The 15945-nt window shown below is 40.0% G+C and overlaps 1 long non-coding RNA gene across 1 annotated transcript; it reads left to right on the top strand.

Moving 5' to 3' along the window:
• Positions 1–238: 238 nt before the first annotated feature.
• LOC310730034 lies at positions 239–2696 on the top strand. Its single transcript, XR_014534715.1, has 3 exons — positions 239–288; positions 1781–1873; positions 2014–2696. It is a non-coding gene; the product is annotated as an uncharacterized lncRNA (long non-coding RNA).
• Positions 2697–15945: the final 13249 nt, after the last annotated feature.

The following is a 15945-nucleotide window of genomic DNA, read 5'->3' as shown; positions in this document are numbered from 1 at the left end:
ACAAGTGTAATGGGTCAAAAAAGAAAAAAAATGTAATTTATAAGTTTGATTCCCCAACTATTAATACGTGAATACATTTCCTCATGTTTATTTTTTTATTTATTATTACATTTACAAAATTAGAGCTTTCAGTAAAACATCTGTCATTACCCCGCCACACCACTAGATGGTGGATTGTGTACACATGAAACACGCGAGAGCGATACTTCCCCCTTTTCGGCGCGCTCAGTATTAAACGGACTGCCGCTGTGGAAACATCTAACTTTGGTTCTCTTGTGTTTCTCTCAGGTACGAACATAAATAACTGAAATCTTCATTTCATTGTACTTGGGTAAATCGGCAGATGTTATACAAAGAGTTTGAGTTTGTTTAGAATTATATTTTAACTCACAGAGGATTATAAAAACCAAATCATGAGTTTAATCGTGTTTCATGTATGGTTTGTGTTGTATGACATTAGAAAAATGTTTAAAATACTGAAATACTGAGTTTATGTTAGATATATATTGTTTAAAAGTGTTTTAGAAGCGTTTAAGAATTTAATTGCTTAGTGTATGTTGCATTCTAATTTCAATCGCCATTTTGGGATGTTTAGCACGTGTATTTTTTTCAGTGTGTGCACATGCATGAGTGAAATAGAGTGACAGACAAATTATATCAAGTGTAATGAAATCTAAAGCATTTCCCCAGAAATCTGGTCTTGAAGGTTTTCTGGTAAATGATAAATGTTTTTGTGCAGTTTTGACGCACTCTTTTTGTACTGTCATTGTACATTCTAATTATTGTGAATTGATGTAAACTTCCAAATGTATATAAGGTGTACTTGCACATAACTGTATATGTATGTTTACACCTACAAGTATACATAATATATAGAATATGAGAATATTACATACCATGGAATGTTTTGCATACACTTAGCAAGTGTTTTAATGAATTTGTTTTTTCTGTTAAATTGTATTTCACCAAATGCACTTTTAGAAAGTGTAATCTTTTTCAGAAGTTAACGCATTTAAAGAAAAAAGTATTGCAGTAATAAACTGACTGCCGCTGTGGAAACATCTAACTTTGGTTCTCTTGTGTTTCTCTCAGTTTGTTCTCTGATCCGCAGTGCACACTGCCTGTGTATCATTTGCTGCAGGCACAGATATCCCCTAGGTCTGAGGCCGGTAACATAATTGTATGCCCTAAATATTGTTGACGTTATATAAAGTTATATTTTAGCCTCAGTTCAGTTTTGGTTAGTCTCACTTATCATCCTGAAAGTCTGTTATGTAGTGTTAGCTAGCAGAGATGTTCCGAAATGCTGAGGTGTAAATGCTATATGTACAATGCATGCTAACAAATATATATTGTTCAAGTGTATTCATCATCCTAAAATATATTGTTTGGTTATTATTAGGAATGTGGCTGCATCACCCTTGACTTCACTGAAAACTCACACCAGGCCAAGCAGGCGTCCCTCCTTCTTGAGTTCGACCGAGAATCATCCTGAGTAAGTACATATTTTGTATTTTCTTAAATTATATTTAGTTTGAATCGTTATTGCATTGTATGACATATGCAAACAACTTTATCAATGACAATATTATTTGCTCAGCTGTAAATGGTGATGGTGTAAATGTCTGAGATGCATTATTGTCTATGGCCCATCAACATACATTTATCTGTCCTATTGCCCATCAACAAATAGGCCTATAGGCTATACAATGCGTGCTAACAAATATATATTGTTCAAGTGTATTCATCATCCTAAAATATATTGTTTGGTTATTTTTAGAAATGTGGCTGCATCACCCTTGCCTTCACTGGAAACTCACACAAGGCCACGCAGGCGTCCCTCTATTTTGAGTTCAACCGAGAATCATCCTGAGTAAGTACATATTTTGTATTTTCTTAAATTATATTTAGTTTAAATCATTATTGCATTGTATGACATATGCAAACAACTTTGACACAATGACACAATTAGTGATGTTCATGTGTCTGTGTGTGTGTGTGTTTCATAAACAGATGTGATCAAGCACCTGCTCCAAAAAGGGCAAAGGCAGCACACAGACAGTCCACCATGTCATGGAAGGATCAGACAGATAACGACACAGTTCCACAGACTCTGCGATTCCTGTCCGCACATGAACCTGGACCTCAACTGAGGTCTTCTGACTCTCATTCTCCATTTAGTCTATTTAAAATGTTTTTCCCGGAGAGTGTTGTGTCAACTCTGTGCCACAACACAAATGCTCAAGCTGCCAAGTCAATAGCCAAGGGACGCAAATACAAATGGAGAGATGTAACCGTGAGTGAGATGTATCGCTACATTGGGCTCTTATTTTACATGGCAATGGTAAAGTTGCCCTCCATCATAGACTACTGGCGACAGAGCAGTATTTTCACAGTTCCCTTTCCAGCAACAATTATGTCAAGGGACAGATACAGGACAATTTCGTGGAATGTACACATGAGTCACCCAGATGCAGACAAAGAAAACGACAGAAAGAGGGGCACAACTGAACATGACCGTCTGTTCAGAGTGAAGACGCTTTAATGGACACAATCCGTAAGACATGCAAAGCAATTTATCATCCTAGAAGACATTTAGCCGTGGATGAGAGGATGGTAGCATGCAAAGCTAACACTGGGATGACACAGTACATGAAAGCCAAGCCAACTACGTGGGGGTTCAAGTTGTTTGTTCTTGCCGATTCCTCAAATGGATACCCTATTATTATTATTTAATGCATAGTATTGTAGCCCTACAGGCTAGGATTTGCGGAACCCTACTGTAGTGTATTGTGTTATTGTTTTTGTTGCACTCTTTATTTTTTATACATACTGTACTGTATTGTTTTATTGTTACACAATTCCCTTTTTAATGCTGTCCCTGCTAATGTGTATTTTAAATAAACCACAAAGGAAACGCATTCCTTCTTGTAGTACTGTACTTCTCACTCAGATCCTGGCTCAGTGATCCACAGCTCATTATGTAATCGACAGCTCATTATGCGACCCATTGTCTACAAAGCTGTCAGTCACAGCATGTCGACGCCTCTTCGCGTATAGCCTTTCAAAGTAGAAAGTGTCTTTTAAATTTTAAATCAAAGTATTGTTTAATGTGAATGAGCAGGCAGGATGATTTTCACATGATTAAAAAACAAACAAAAAAAACCTACATTAGAAGATCTATTCTCAAAAAGTCTTGTGAAAACATGTTTACTATAGGTTTTGTGGCCTTATTTCAGTGAGGGTTTTTTTTTTTTTTTTTTTTTTTTTTCTTTTGCTTTTTCACAAACCACGCATAAACCTTATTTTGTCAAAAAATACAAACACACATATACGTTATTTACATATTATGGCAGCCCAGTTTGTGCTGAATACAGTGTAATAAGTCTTTTGTCAATAATATATTTTAAAAGCAACTAAAAAGAAACAAATGTAAGAGCATATCAAAATCTCTCAAGGGGCCAAAAACACCCTCAGACTCCAGAGGGTTAAGCATTCTTTTTCTGCAGCAAAGAAAGTTACAAAATGCTTTTAGACAGAAAGATGTTATTGCTTCTTTCCAAACATTTCCTAATTCGTGCCATAAACTGCCAAATGAAGCTTTGGAGGTGTATGCTGCAGACATTTGTAGGCTTGTCAAAGAGGCTTTTCCTGAATTTGAACAAAATGCCTCTGAATACATGAAACTGTCAAGATTTCTGGCTGGTCTGGATCAAGAACTCCAAATTAAGTGCCTTGAGAGAGGAGTCAAAACTTTTAAAGAAACATTTGAAGTTGCTGCTCAAGCAGAACATGCTCGACAAGCAGCCAGACTGGTACATCCAATTTCAGCTGCTAACGCTGCCAGAGATGTTTCTGCGATGCAAACAGTCGATGCTGTGTCTGACACTGACAATCTTTTTCTAAAGCAAGCCGTACGCGACCTTACTGATGTGGTAAAAGGCTTGAGTAAAGATTTGACCGCATTGAAATTACAATTTTATGATGAGTATGGTCAATCAAAGAGACCCTCATCACCATATCAACAAAGTCCAGCTGGACATGCCACTGCATGGAACACAGCTTTTGAATGTTCACCACCTAGGCATTCAGGTTCTCGACATTCTTCATCTGACCGGTCCCTCAACCATAGCAGAGATCATGACAGACATGGCAGAGACACATACTGGCAACGTGATTGAGGTGATTTTTCTACACACCGCAGGAAGGAATAGTTTAGGGACTATGTCTGTCTCTATAAGACTGAGTTCTTTTACATTTTAACATGAAATGCAGGTTATTAGAAATGCTAGTCAGGGTATCATACTTGGCTGGGATTCCTGAAGCAGCATTAGGTGGTTTTGGATCTAGGCAGAGGATTTTGCTGCCTCTATGATCAAACCTTACCACTACTAAGCACAGCCCAGCTTGTCCCTGCTCACTGTACAGCCCAAATTTCGGTGGCTACAACTATTCCCCCTCAATGTGAAATGCATTGTACAGCCACGCTTATATCTTCTGCCCTTAAAGCAGGTTTAGCAGATGGGTATAATGGATTACTTAAACCTTACTCATTTAAACTGGATGGTGTTGTTGTAGCACGCACCCTCACAGTTGCTAAAAATGGTCTCACGGTGGTGCGTGTCATGAATCCTACTAACAGCCCTTTTGTGCTACAGCCTGGTATGCAACTAGGAAAATTCACCCCTATAGGCCAGGATGATGTTTTTGACAGCTCAGGTTCTGTGTGTAATGTTTCTACCCCACCGGCAGTGTCTCCTGCAATTGTGCTGGAGGTTAATAGTGGGCACCTATCTGATTCTCAGCTCTCTGAGATAAAATCACTGCTGCTTCGAAACAGTGACATATTTAGCACTAGTAACACAGATTATGGTAGGACGAACCTTGTCACCCACAAAATCAATACTTCCCATGCAGCCCCAGTTCGAAAACGGGCTTACCGCACCTCATCACAAATGCAGGATGTGATTTAATCACATGTAGATGACATGTTGGCCAAAGGCATAGTTGAGGTCAGTCATAGTCCATGGGCTGCCCCTGTTGTTATGGTGTGGAAAAAAGATGGCTCTTGGTGTTTTTGCATAGATTATAGGGGCCTCAACTCTGTCACTATTACAGACGTTTTATCTGTAAGTTTTCACAATTGGCACAGCCACTGCATGCACTTACTCAGAAAGGCAAACTGTTTGTTTGGACTGAAGTAGAGCAGGAAGCTTTTGTTTTGCTTTGCCATGCATTAACCAATACTCCAAACCCTTCGTTCCCTGACTTTTCCAAAGAGTTTTTGCTCTTTACTGATGCGTCAAATACGGCAATTGGATGTGTTTTGGCCCAGATGAACGATAACAAAGAAAATGTTATTGCATATGGCAGTCACATTTTGACACCCACTGAGAAACGATGGTCAGCCTACGATAGGGAGTTTTGGGCCATTGTGTGGTCCATTCGTCATTTTCGCCAGTATCTGACAGGCTATTCTTTTCGCATTATTACAGACCACAGGCCCCCGCTTAGTCTTAGGCAGATGGTTTTGGATGGTGATCCCTCAGGCCGCCGAGCAAGGTGGGCTCTGGAAATTTACTTGTACAATTGGACGATTGAGCACAGACACGGTCACAAACATGCAAATGCAGAAGCAATGTCTCGTCGGCCTGTCAGAAATGTTCCGTTTGACTCTACACATAAGGTTTAATGTGTGAACTTTGTTTCGGCTTGCACCCAGACTGATGTAGTTGAGTCACAGCTTACCATGCCTCCACCCGCGAACCAGTTGGCTAACACTGATACCACATCTCAACAGGTCTCACCCACTACAGCTTTTATGGCGAGGGTGGAACCGCATTGCTCAATCTCTGCTTCCCCTAACATTTCACTTTTGGAAATGGATAGGTAAGATATTGCTCAGGAACAAAAAGCTGACCCTCTATTGAGCACAGTGATTGATTGGGTGTTAGCTAAGTGCAGACCACCATATTCTGAGCTAAAAGGCGCCATACCTTTGATTAAGCAATTTTGGAAAGAATTTCCCAGACTTCTGTTGGTTGGTTCTATTCTTTCCCACAAAGTTAGAGCCCCACCAGGTGATGTACATTTTCAAGTTGTGGTTCCACAGAACCTTCAGCTGAAGGTATTTGAGAATTTACATGGACACTCTCTCACTGGTCATTTCAGTGCACAGAAAACCTTACAGTGGGCCCAGGTTAGATGCTTCTGGCCTTACATGTCTAGAGACACACTGCATAGGGGCCTGCTGATGTGGTGTTTGTGGCCCTTTTGCTTTACAAGCAAAAGGGCCACAAACACCACATCAGCAGGCCCCTATGCAAAACATAGTTACAAGCATGCCTTTTGAGAAAGTGGCAGCTGATTTGACAGAGTTGCCTGTTACACAACGAGGTAACCGGTACATTCTTATGGTAATGGATTATTTTACAAAGTTTTTGAATGTATATGCACTTCCTGATCAGCGAGCGACTACCGTGGCTAAATGTTTGTTTGAGGATTATATAAGCCGTCATGGCTTACCCCAAAAGTTTGCACACAGAACAGGGTCGCGAATTTGACTCTGATCTAGTTAAAGAATTGTGCTCTCTGCTTGGAGTAAGCAAAACACGTACTTCACCCTATCATCCTATGTCTGACGGGCATGGTAGAACGTGCCAACAGGTCTGTCAAAGATCAACTTGCTAAATATCTGTACACAAAAGGTGGTATATGGGATGAACACTTGAGGCAAGTTGAGTTTGCATACAATACAAGTGCACACTCTTCCACTAAACATTCACCATTCTTTTTGGTTCATGGACGAGAAGCTCGTCTCCCTGCTGATTTTCTTCTTGGGGACTGATGTATATTTCGGGTCGTGTAGGAGGGTAGCTGTTGCTTGGAAGAAATCTCTGGCGACACCGTCTTTCTTGCAAACCAGGTTTATTCACAGAAGGTTCAGCATCTTGATACGAGCATCCAGGATTTGCTCGGAGGGGTTCAGAGCCAAACGAACCGTCCTCCCGATCTAACGTCCTGTCTCGTCTATATATATCTGAGCCGTTGCTATTGACCGCATCTCAAAACATGCAAGATGTAAGTGAGCTCATTTCTCCACAATGTTTAGCATAAGGAACATCACCACATATGGACAGTTGCTATTGTCTTGTTATACAGTCAGCTCGTAAGGGATTTCAGAAGCTGCACGTACACCCTCCAACATAAACATTTGGGATAGACTCTGCTATAAACACTATGGTCTTTCAACATCGTCTTGTAGGGAAAAGATCTGGCCTGCATTCCCGCAATACAGAATAAAGTCGAATAAAGGTACTACATATTTCAGATATTACATATTTCAGATACTACAGGACACTCCAACATTTTCCAAAGCTATGCCTGGATCCCCAAATGAGTATGCACATTCTATGCTTATGCGATTGCGCTCTGCCTTTAATTCAGTGGCAGACAATATAGAGACAGCAGGAGCACAGCAAAAACACTACTATGACCATAACTTAAAGCACACAGCTTATCAACCCAATGATCTTGTATGGGTTGATCTTCCAGATTTAACTAGACACAAACTTGCTCCCAAATGGGCTGGTCCATTTAAAGTTGTGGGAGTAGACTTACCTACAGGTGATATTGGTGTGACCTATGAAGTGCGGGATCAGGTAGATCCTAAGGCCAAGTCAAGAATACTACACTTCAACCGCCTTGAGCCTTATCGGTCCATATTGCCACCAAACTCTGAAGGAAACAGTACTAATGTGCAACCCCCATCCATGATTAGAGCCCCACCACTCACTGTGCTTTCAGGCTCTCGTCCTTATGCGTACCAAGAACCTAGCATGCGTGAACCTTTGATGCCACCTACACCTACTCAAACAACACCATTTCCTTCACCTGCTCCTAGTGTCGGAGTTGGGGTCTAAATGTGGACAATGGCGCTAACACTATTAGAACCATGCTAGTAATGAAGTTGACATATTCCACAGTATGGGTGTTTTAAGCAGTTTGAATTATTTCGTTCTTAAAGTGTTAATGTTCACTGCATGATATTTGTTACGGTTGTGTTTACAATGACATGTTTATGATTACAGTTTGTGTAATGTATTTTTTTTTTCTTACTCTTCTCTTTATTTACTTTTTTTCCCCTTCAGTTTTGGAAACGAGGACGTTTCTTTTTCCTAAGATGTAGTGTAAGAGTGAAAATGTATATGCTTTGCCAGGTGCTTTGGGAGCGTGAGTAGAGGAGCACGAGGATTTTTTGGAAAAAAAGAATAAAGTTGGAAAGAAGAGCTCGTCGGTGTCTGTGAATGTTATTAGAGAAATAATATCACTTTAGTTTTGTTAGTGTTAAGATGTTTTTCACACTGTTTCACACACATTTCTTTGTCTGTTCAGTGTCTATAGAATATTTACGATGTTAGTCTGTAAGGTAAACAGGGAGTCCTTATCTGGGCTCACACATCTCCGGCTAGTATATCCTTTTGTCTAAACAGGAAACAAGTTTAGGACAGCCTTTTCTCTGTATGTGTATATATATATATATATATATATATATATATATATATATATATATATATATATATATATATATATATATATATATATATATATACGTTCTGTGTCTGCAATAAACCAGAAGAGGAAGAACATTTGCTGCATTCTGTGTGCTGTGTATTTCTTCTTCCCTGATATCAGAAAGGCACCACGGGCATAACAGGTCGTATGGAAAACCTCTCCAAGAATTAAGTTTCATTTGGGCATGATAAAAATCTAACAGTTTTGGTGTCAGAAGTGAGATACTTTCTGGCAATATCCGAAGGGAGATCACGCATCAAGGTAAGTTTTAGGATACTTTCTTGTTTGCAGGGATTGTCCCGTTTGCCAGCCAATAGGGCTGCATGTGTGTTCGTGTCTTGGTTATGCATTAATTGTTTAATTGATGATAATTTCCTTTGGTGGGATGATTTCGTCGCGACATTGTTTTCCTCATTGTTTGTAAAGAAGATGGGTCATGACATTTCTCACTTACTGCCTGAAGAAAGTCCCAAAGATTGGATGTATAGGAATAGTGCTCGTTATTGAACTAATCCTTATTTAGATCATTTGGCATTTTGGAGTGAAATTGTGTCACATCTAGGTTTCTACTATGCTCCAGGTTAAGTTAACCCGTTATGCTCCGCACTGCAACAGAAAGTGGTGCATTCCCGCCTCAGCACAAAACTCAAGGAGAAGGAAAAAGGGGAAGTTCATCTATTAGGGAATAGCTAGAGTTCCAATTTCATGTCCTGTAACTCACCTTTTGCTTGTTGTAAAATTGAGATTCTGTTTTTTGAAACCAATGTTTCACTGTCTTTTCCTTCTGTCCTCATGCTCTCAACCGAGCCACAGCCACATTCGGAAGATTTCTTACAGGGTAGTACAGAGGTCCTGCCTGATGAACCAAATTTAGGTGAAGTTAACCCTAAATTATGGGCCTCTCACAAAGATGAGGCAGGTTTAATCCAGGTAAAACCGTATCATGCACTCATGAAAACACACCATCCGATTTTCGTTAAACAATATCCATTGTCGAAAGAGAAGAATGTTGCCATTGCTCCAGTTATTGACAATTTATTGTCACAAGGTGTTTTGAACGAGACACATTCACCTTATAACACACTGATTAATCTCGTCTTGAAGGCAGATAAAAAATGCTGGAGGTTAACACAAGATTTACGTGAGATTGATAAAATAGTTATTCCGTTAGCTCCTTAGGAGCCCGATTTAGCTACCATTGTTAACTCTATACCAGCGACTCACAGTTTTTTTTTACTGTGATTGATCTTTGTTCTGCTTTTTTTAGTGACCCTTTGGCCTCAGAGACGCAGACACTTTTCGCGTTTGCCATAAGGGGACGTCAATTCACCTGGACCCGTCTTCTTAGGGTTTCGTTGACTCGTCAGCCGAATTAAACTAAACCTTTTCACCTTCGTGTGCACGAACGTGGTGGTACGGCTGCGGGGATCCTAGCCCAGGAACACGGTGACAGATATCGCCCTGTTGCGTATCTTTCCAAATCTTTAGACAACATAGCACAAGGGTTGCCTTCGTGCTTGCGTGCAGTGGCTGCTGCGGCTCTGATGGTCCGGGATGCTGAGAAAACGGTGCTGTCACATCCTTCAATACTGTACACCTCACATCAGGTAACAGCTATTTTAAACAACCTCAACACACAAGATATGATAGCACAACGTAGATCTGGTTATGAAACCACACTCTTGGCAACGGAAAACGTAACTATTAAGCCTTCTTCTAAGCCACATTCAGCTGTAGTAGCTCTGCGTGATCTGCTAGACAATATTGACTTAGATGGTTTTGACGACGCACATGATTGCCTTAAACACATTGAACAAGAGACCTCTTGTAGGCCTGATCTTTTAGATACGGCCCTGGAAGTGGGGGATTGCCTATATGTACAAGGTTCATGTTCAAAACCTTCTGATGTGTATTTATGTTCAAAACCTTCTGATGTGTATTTATGTGGATATGCGGTTGTAAGATTACCTGATGTAATAGTTAAAGCTAAACCATTACCATACACATCAGTACAAGCTGCAGAGTTGGTGGCACTTACAAGAGCATGTCAGTTATCTGAAGGTAAAGTAGTGACTATATACACTGATTCTAAGTATGCTTATGGTGTTGGGCATGATTTTGCCGAAACATGGAAGCAAAAAGACTTTAAAACAGCTGATGGAAAGCCCATAGCACATTTTAATCTCATAGGCGACTTTTTAAAAGCTGTTCAACTCCCTGCCAAAGTGGCCATAGTTACACATATGCCACCTGTAGGAAATTTTAGATACCTGTTGGTTATAGTTGACAGATTCAGCAAGTGGCCAGAAGCATTTGCATGTGCGACAGAGAATGCTAAAACGGTTGTCAAAATATTAACAAAAGAGATCATCTCTAGGTTTGGTATTCCTAGTGTAATTGAAAGTGATGACGGCACACCTTTTGCTTCGAAGGTAACACAACTTTTGTCTATAAGCTTAGCATTTTATTATTCCCTATTACCCACAGTCAGCACGAGTGGTAGAGAGAACAAACAGAACCATTAAGGAACGTGTTACTAAAGCCTGCATTGAAACAGGCCGAAATTGGACTGTTGTTCTCCCGGTAGTACTCACAGAAATGAAAATGACCCCATCTTCAACAAAACTAACCATTTGAAAGTTTTATGTTCTAACCTTTCCCAACCCCAGGTGGAGTGGTGGCTCCAGCGGTTGAGGCACTGGGTTGCCGATTGGAAGGTCTGGTGTTCAAGCCCTGGTATCGCCAAGCTGCCACTCTTGGGCTCTTGAGCAAGGCCCTTAACCCTCTATGCTCCGGGGGTCCCTTATGAGGGAAATATCAAGGTCCGTGACATGGGGCCGCCTTCCCATGGGCTCACCACCTGCAGGAGGGACCGTAAGGGACGGTGCTGTGAGAATTGGGCAGCATTCGAAGGCGGGGGCCTGCTTAGACTGCTGCCCCCGCGACCCGAATTACGGATAAGCGGGAGAAAATGAATGAATGAACTATTTCCAACCCCATCGGTCAGGGGACACACTGGCATTTCTTCCTTAGGTAACCTGGAAGTGATGGTGGAGGACTAAGTTTCTGCCCTGGCTGAGAAATTGAATTCTATCAGTGCTGATGTCTCACTAACTCTTCCTCTGCCTACAGATAAGCCATCACACCCTTTTGTGCCTAATCAGCAGGTCCTGATAAGAAGTCTGAAGCCTACGAAGGTCGTTGAGCCGAAGTATCTGGGTCCAGCGACTGTCCTAGCTGTAACCAGAACTGGAGTTCTGACTGATTTTTAGCCACAGTGGATACACGCAAGCAGGATCAAAACAGCACCCACTTATTCTATTCTATGCACTAATTGGTCTGTTGTCCTAAGAAGCCTGCCTAAGTGAGTATTTAGGGCTGAAACAGTTGAGAGCCCACGGAAAGATCCTTTCTTTATAGTAGAAAGGGGGTGAAGATCTGACTCACTTGACTGTTTAGCTTACCCTGATACCTGCTCTAGGTCTAAATTCTATAACAATATGTGCATAGTTGTAACTAGACTCCGAATTTTTCTTATTTTCTTAAACACATAATTCAGAGAGTATACTGTTACGTATACTTTATAATACTGCTTATAGACATATTGAACAAGCACTGAGAAACAATTGTCTCATGACGTTTTGGAGAACATGAAACAACTGCTGAACAAAGTTTTTTTGAGAAGATTAAGAGTTTGTTTACAAGTGTTGAACACTATTTTATTTTAGGAATGATTCTTTTATTGATTGTTGGAATTGTACTTTGTATGTTGCCATGTTTGATGACGATGGTAAGACAGGCCATAAAGGCCTCGATTGGAGTGGTGATGATGAAGGATTATATGCATGTTGGGAAATAATGAAATGGAATCTGTATGTTTTCTCTGTTCTGGCACCGAGGTGGTGGAATGAACTTCCCCTAAATGTCCGTACAGCAGAGTCCCTAATTATCTTCAAGCGACGACTGAAGACCTACCTCTTCCTGAAATACCTAAATTAGCACTTTCCAAGTTTGTAGAATTCGAGTTATATTTATATTAATTTGTAATCTTGCGTACCAGTGTAGATTTATTCATTACTAGAGATTTAAAGCACTTTTGTACGTCGCTCTGGATAAGGGCGTCTGCTTAATGCCACAAATGTAAATGTAAATGTAAATGTTTTGTTTGTCTTTATCTTTTCCATTTGCAGTTTATGTCACCGATTCTGTTCCCAGGATGAACATCCTATGTTTTGGTGTGTGATGCTAAATCATAAATTATTTAAAGTGGCCATTGTTAGTGTTAAGATGTTTTTGACACTGTTTCACACACATTTCTTTGTCTGTTCAGTGTCTATAGAATATTTACGATGTTAGTCTGTAAGGTAAACAGGGAGTCCTGACCTGGGCTCACACATCTCCGTGTGTATAGTATAGTATATCCTCTTGTCTAAACAGGAAACAAGTTTAGGACAGCCTTTTCTCTGTATGTGTGTGTATATATATATATATATATATATATATATATATATATATATATATATATATATATATATATATATATATATACGTTCTGTGTCTGCAATAAACCAGAAGAGGAAGAACATTTGCTGCATTCTGTGTGCTGTGTATTTCTTCTTTCCTGATATCAGAAAGGCACCACGGGCATAACAGGTCGTATGGAAAACCTCTCCAAGAATTAAGTTTCGTTTGGGCATGATAAAAATCTAACAAGTATCCACGCACAATTCTTACACTAGCTTTATTGTGGCTGAAGAAATTGCCTGCGCTGCAAAATATTTTTTCAGAGGGTGCATTTTTGAAGCAGTGCATGCTGAAGGTCTGTGAGCAGGTGTGTCCTGACCAGATACAGACTTTTAAAAATGTCAGTTTATCAAGAAACACCATCGTGGACCGAGTTAAGGAACTAGCAGGAAACCTGGCAACACAGCTGGCCAAAGAGACACGCAGCTACATAGCTTTTTCATTAGCTCTTGATGAAAGCACAGACAACATGGATACAGCGTTTATCAGAGGCGTCAAGTCAGATCTTTCTGTCACTGAGGAGCTGTTGGATGTAGCTGCCATGCATGGGACATTTTTGATGCGGTGGGGAAGTCCGTAAGTAAAAATGCATTGCCATGGGAAAAGTTGGTGGGATTAACTACAAACGGTGTACCTGCAATGTGTGGAGGAAAAGCGGGCTTTGTTGGACTAATGAAGGAGAAACTGCAAAAAAAGTAACTGTCACACGCCTCTGATAACGTATCATTGCATTATCCATCAAGAAGCTTTGTGTGGGAAGGTGCTGGGGATGAATGATATAGTGACCACAGTCATGAAAACAGTGAACTTCATTCGGGCTTGTGGCCTAAATCATCGTCAGTTTCAAATGTTCTTGCAGGAGATGGGCTCGGAGCTTGGCGACGTGCCGTACCATACAGAAGTACGGTGGCTGAGTAGGAGCAAAGTCCTCAAATTATTTTTTTGAGCTTAGGGAAGCTATTTCTCTTTTCATGCAGAGTAAAGGAAAACATTTGTCTGAACTGTCAGATCCAAACTGGCTGTGTGACTTTGCTATGTTGTGTGACATAACCAGAGGTGGCAAAAATACACACATCCTTTATTTAAGTAGAAGTACAGATCCTCATGTTTTAAAATACTTGGGTAAAAGTTGAAGTACTGATTATACTTTTTTACTAAAGTGAAAGTAAAGAAGTCTTGGCTCTGACATGTACTTAAGTAAAAAGTAGTTATTACTTCTACCTGTTTTAGCTGTTAACTGGACCTCACATCATATTAGATAGATAGATAGATAGATAGATAGATAGATAGATAGATAGATAGATAGATAGATAGATAGATAGATAGATAGATAGATAGATAGATAGATAGATAGATAGATAGATTAGATTAGATTAGATTAGATTTAGAATTAGAATTAGAATTAGAATTAGATTTAATTATCACTTTCATCAAAGTCAGAAGTATACATACACCTCCTTAGTACTTGGTGGAATTGCCCCGAAACTGTTTCACTTGGGCCAAACTTTTTGGGTATCCTTCCACAAGCTTTCTACAATAGTTTGCTGGAATTTTGGCCCACTCCTCTTGACAGAACTGGTGTAACTGGGTCAGGTTTGTAGGCCTTCTTGCTCGCACTCGCCTTTTCAGTGCCGCCCACAAATTTTCTATAGGATTGAGATCAGGGCTTTGTGATGGCCACTCCAATACCTTGACTTTGTGGTCCTTAAGCCACTTTGTAACTAATTTGGAGGTATGCTTGGGGTCATTGTCCATTTGGAAGAGCCATTTGCACCCAAGCTTTAACTTCCTAGCTGATGTCTTCAGATGTTGCTTTAATATATCCAAATAATTTCCTTTTCTCCTTTTCTTTATTTTGTAAAGTGCACCAGTCCCTTCTGCAGCAAAGCAGCCCCACAACATTATACTACCAACCCCATACTTGACAGTTGGGATGGTGTTCTGAGGCTTCGCCCTTTTTCCTCCAAATATACCGTTTATCATTATGGCCAAACAGATCAATTTTGTTTCGTCAGAAAACAGGACATGTCTCCAGAAATTAAGATTTTTTTCCCTCATGTGCAGTTGCAAACTGTAGTCTGGCTTTTTTATGGTGGTTTTGAGGTAATGGCTTTCTTCTCCCAGAGTAACCTTTCAGCTCATGGCGGTACAGTATTCCTTTTACTGTGGATAATGACACTGTCTTACCAGTTCCAGCCAGCATCTTCACAAGATTTTTTGCTGTTGTCCTGGGGTTGATTTGCACATTTCGAAACAAAAAACGTTCCTCTCTGGGACTCAGAATCCGTCTCCCTCCTGAGCGGTATGATGGTTGTACATTCCCATGTTTTTTATACTTGCGTATTATCGTCTGAACGGATGAACGTGGGACCTTCAGGCATCTGGAAATTGCACCTAAGAATGAGCCATGCTTGTGGAGGTCAACAATTCTTTTTCTGATGTCTTTGTGGATTTCTCTTGATTTTCCCATGATGTCAAAGAAAGAGGCTCTGTATTTGAGGTGTGGCTTTATATGCATCCACAGGTGTGCCACCAATTAACTCAAATGGAATCAATTAACCTATCAGAGGCTTCTTAAGCTCAGAATGGAATCATCTGGAGTTTTTTTTTTGTTTAAAGGCACGATAATCTTAGTGTATGTATACTTCTGAATTTGATGAAAGTGATAATAAAAATACATAAAAATTCTCCCTCGCTCGATTCTGACATTTAACAAATGCAAAAAATTTGATTTAAAATAGAAAAGGTTTACTCTGATTTAATGTATGACAGTAAAGAAATAAAAGTTTTTGTGTTTTTTTCTGAAGTGTATGTAAATATCTGGTTTCAACTGTAGATAGATAGCCT

This window comes from Silurus aristotelis, assembly GCF_946808225.1.
Source record: "Silurus aristotelis genome assembly, chromosome: 8".
Taxonomy (NCBI): domain Eukaryota; kingdom Metazoa; phylum Chordata; class Actinopteri; order Siluriformes; family Siluridae; genus Silurus; species Silurus aristotelis.
The sequence above is the reverse complement of the archived record's forward strand: the minus strand, read 5'-3'. Positions and strand labels throughout refer to the sequence as shown.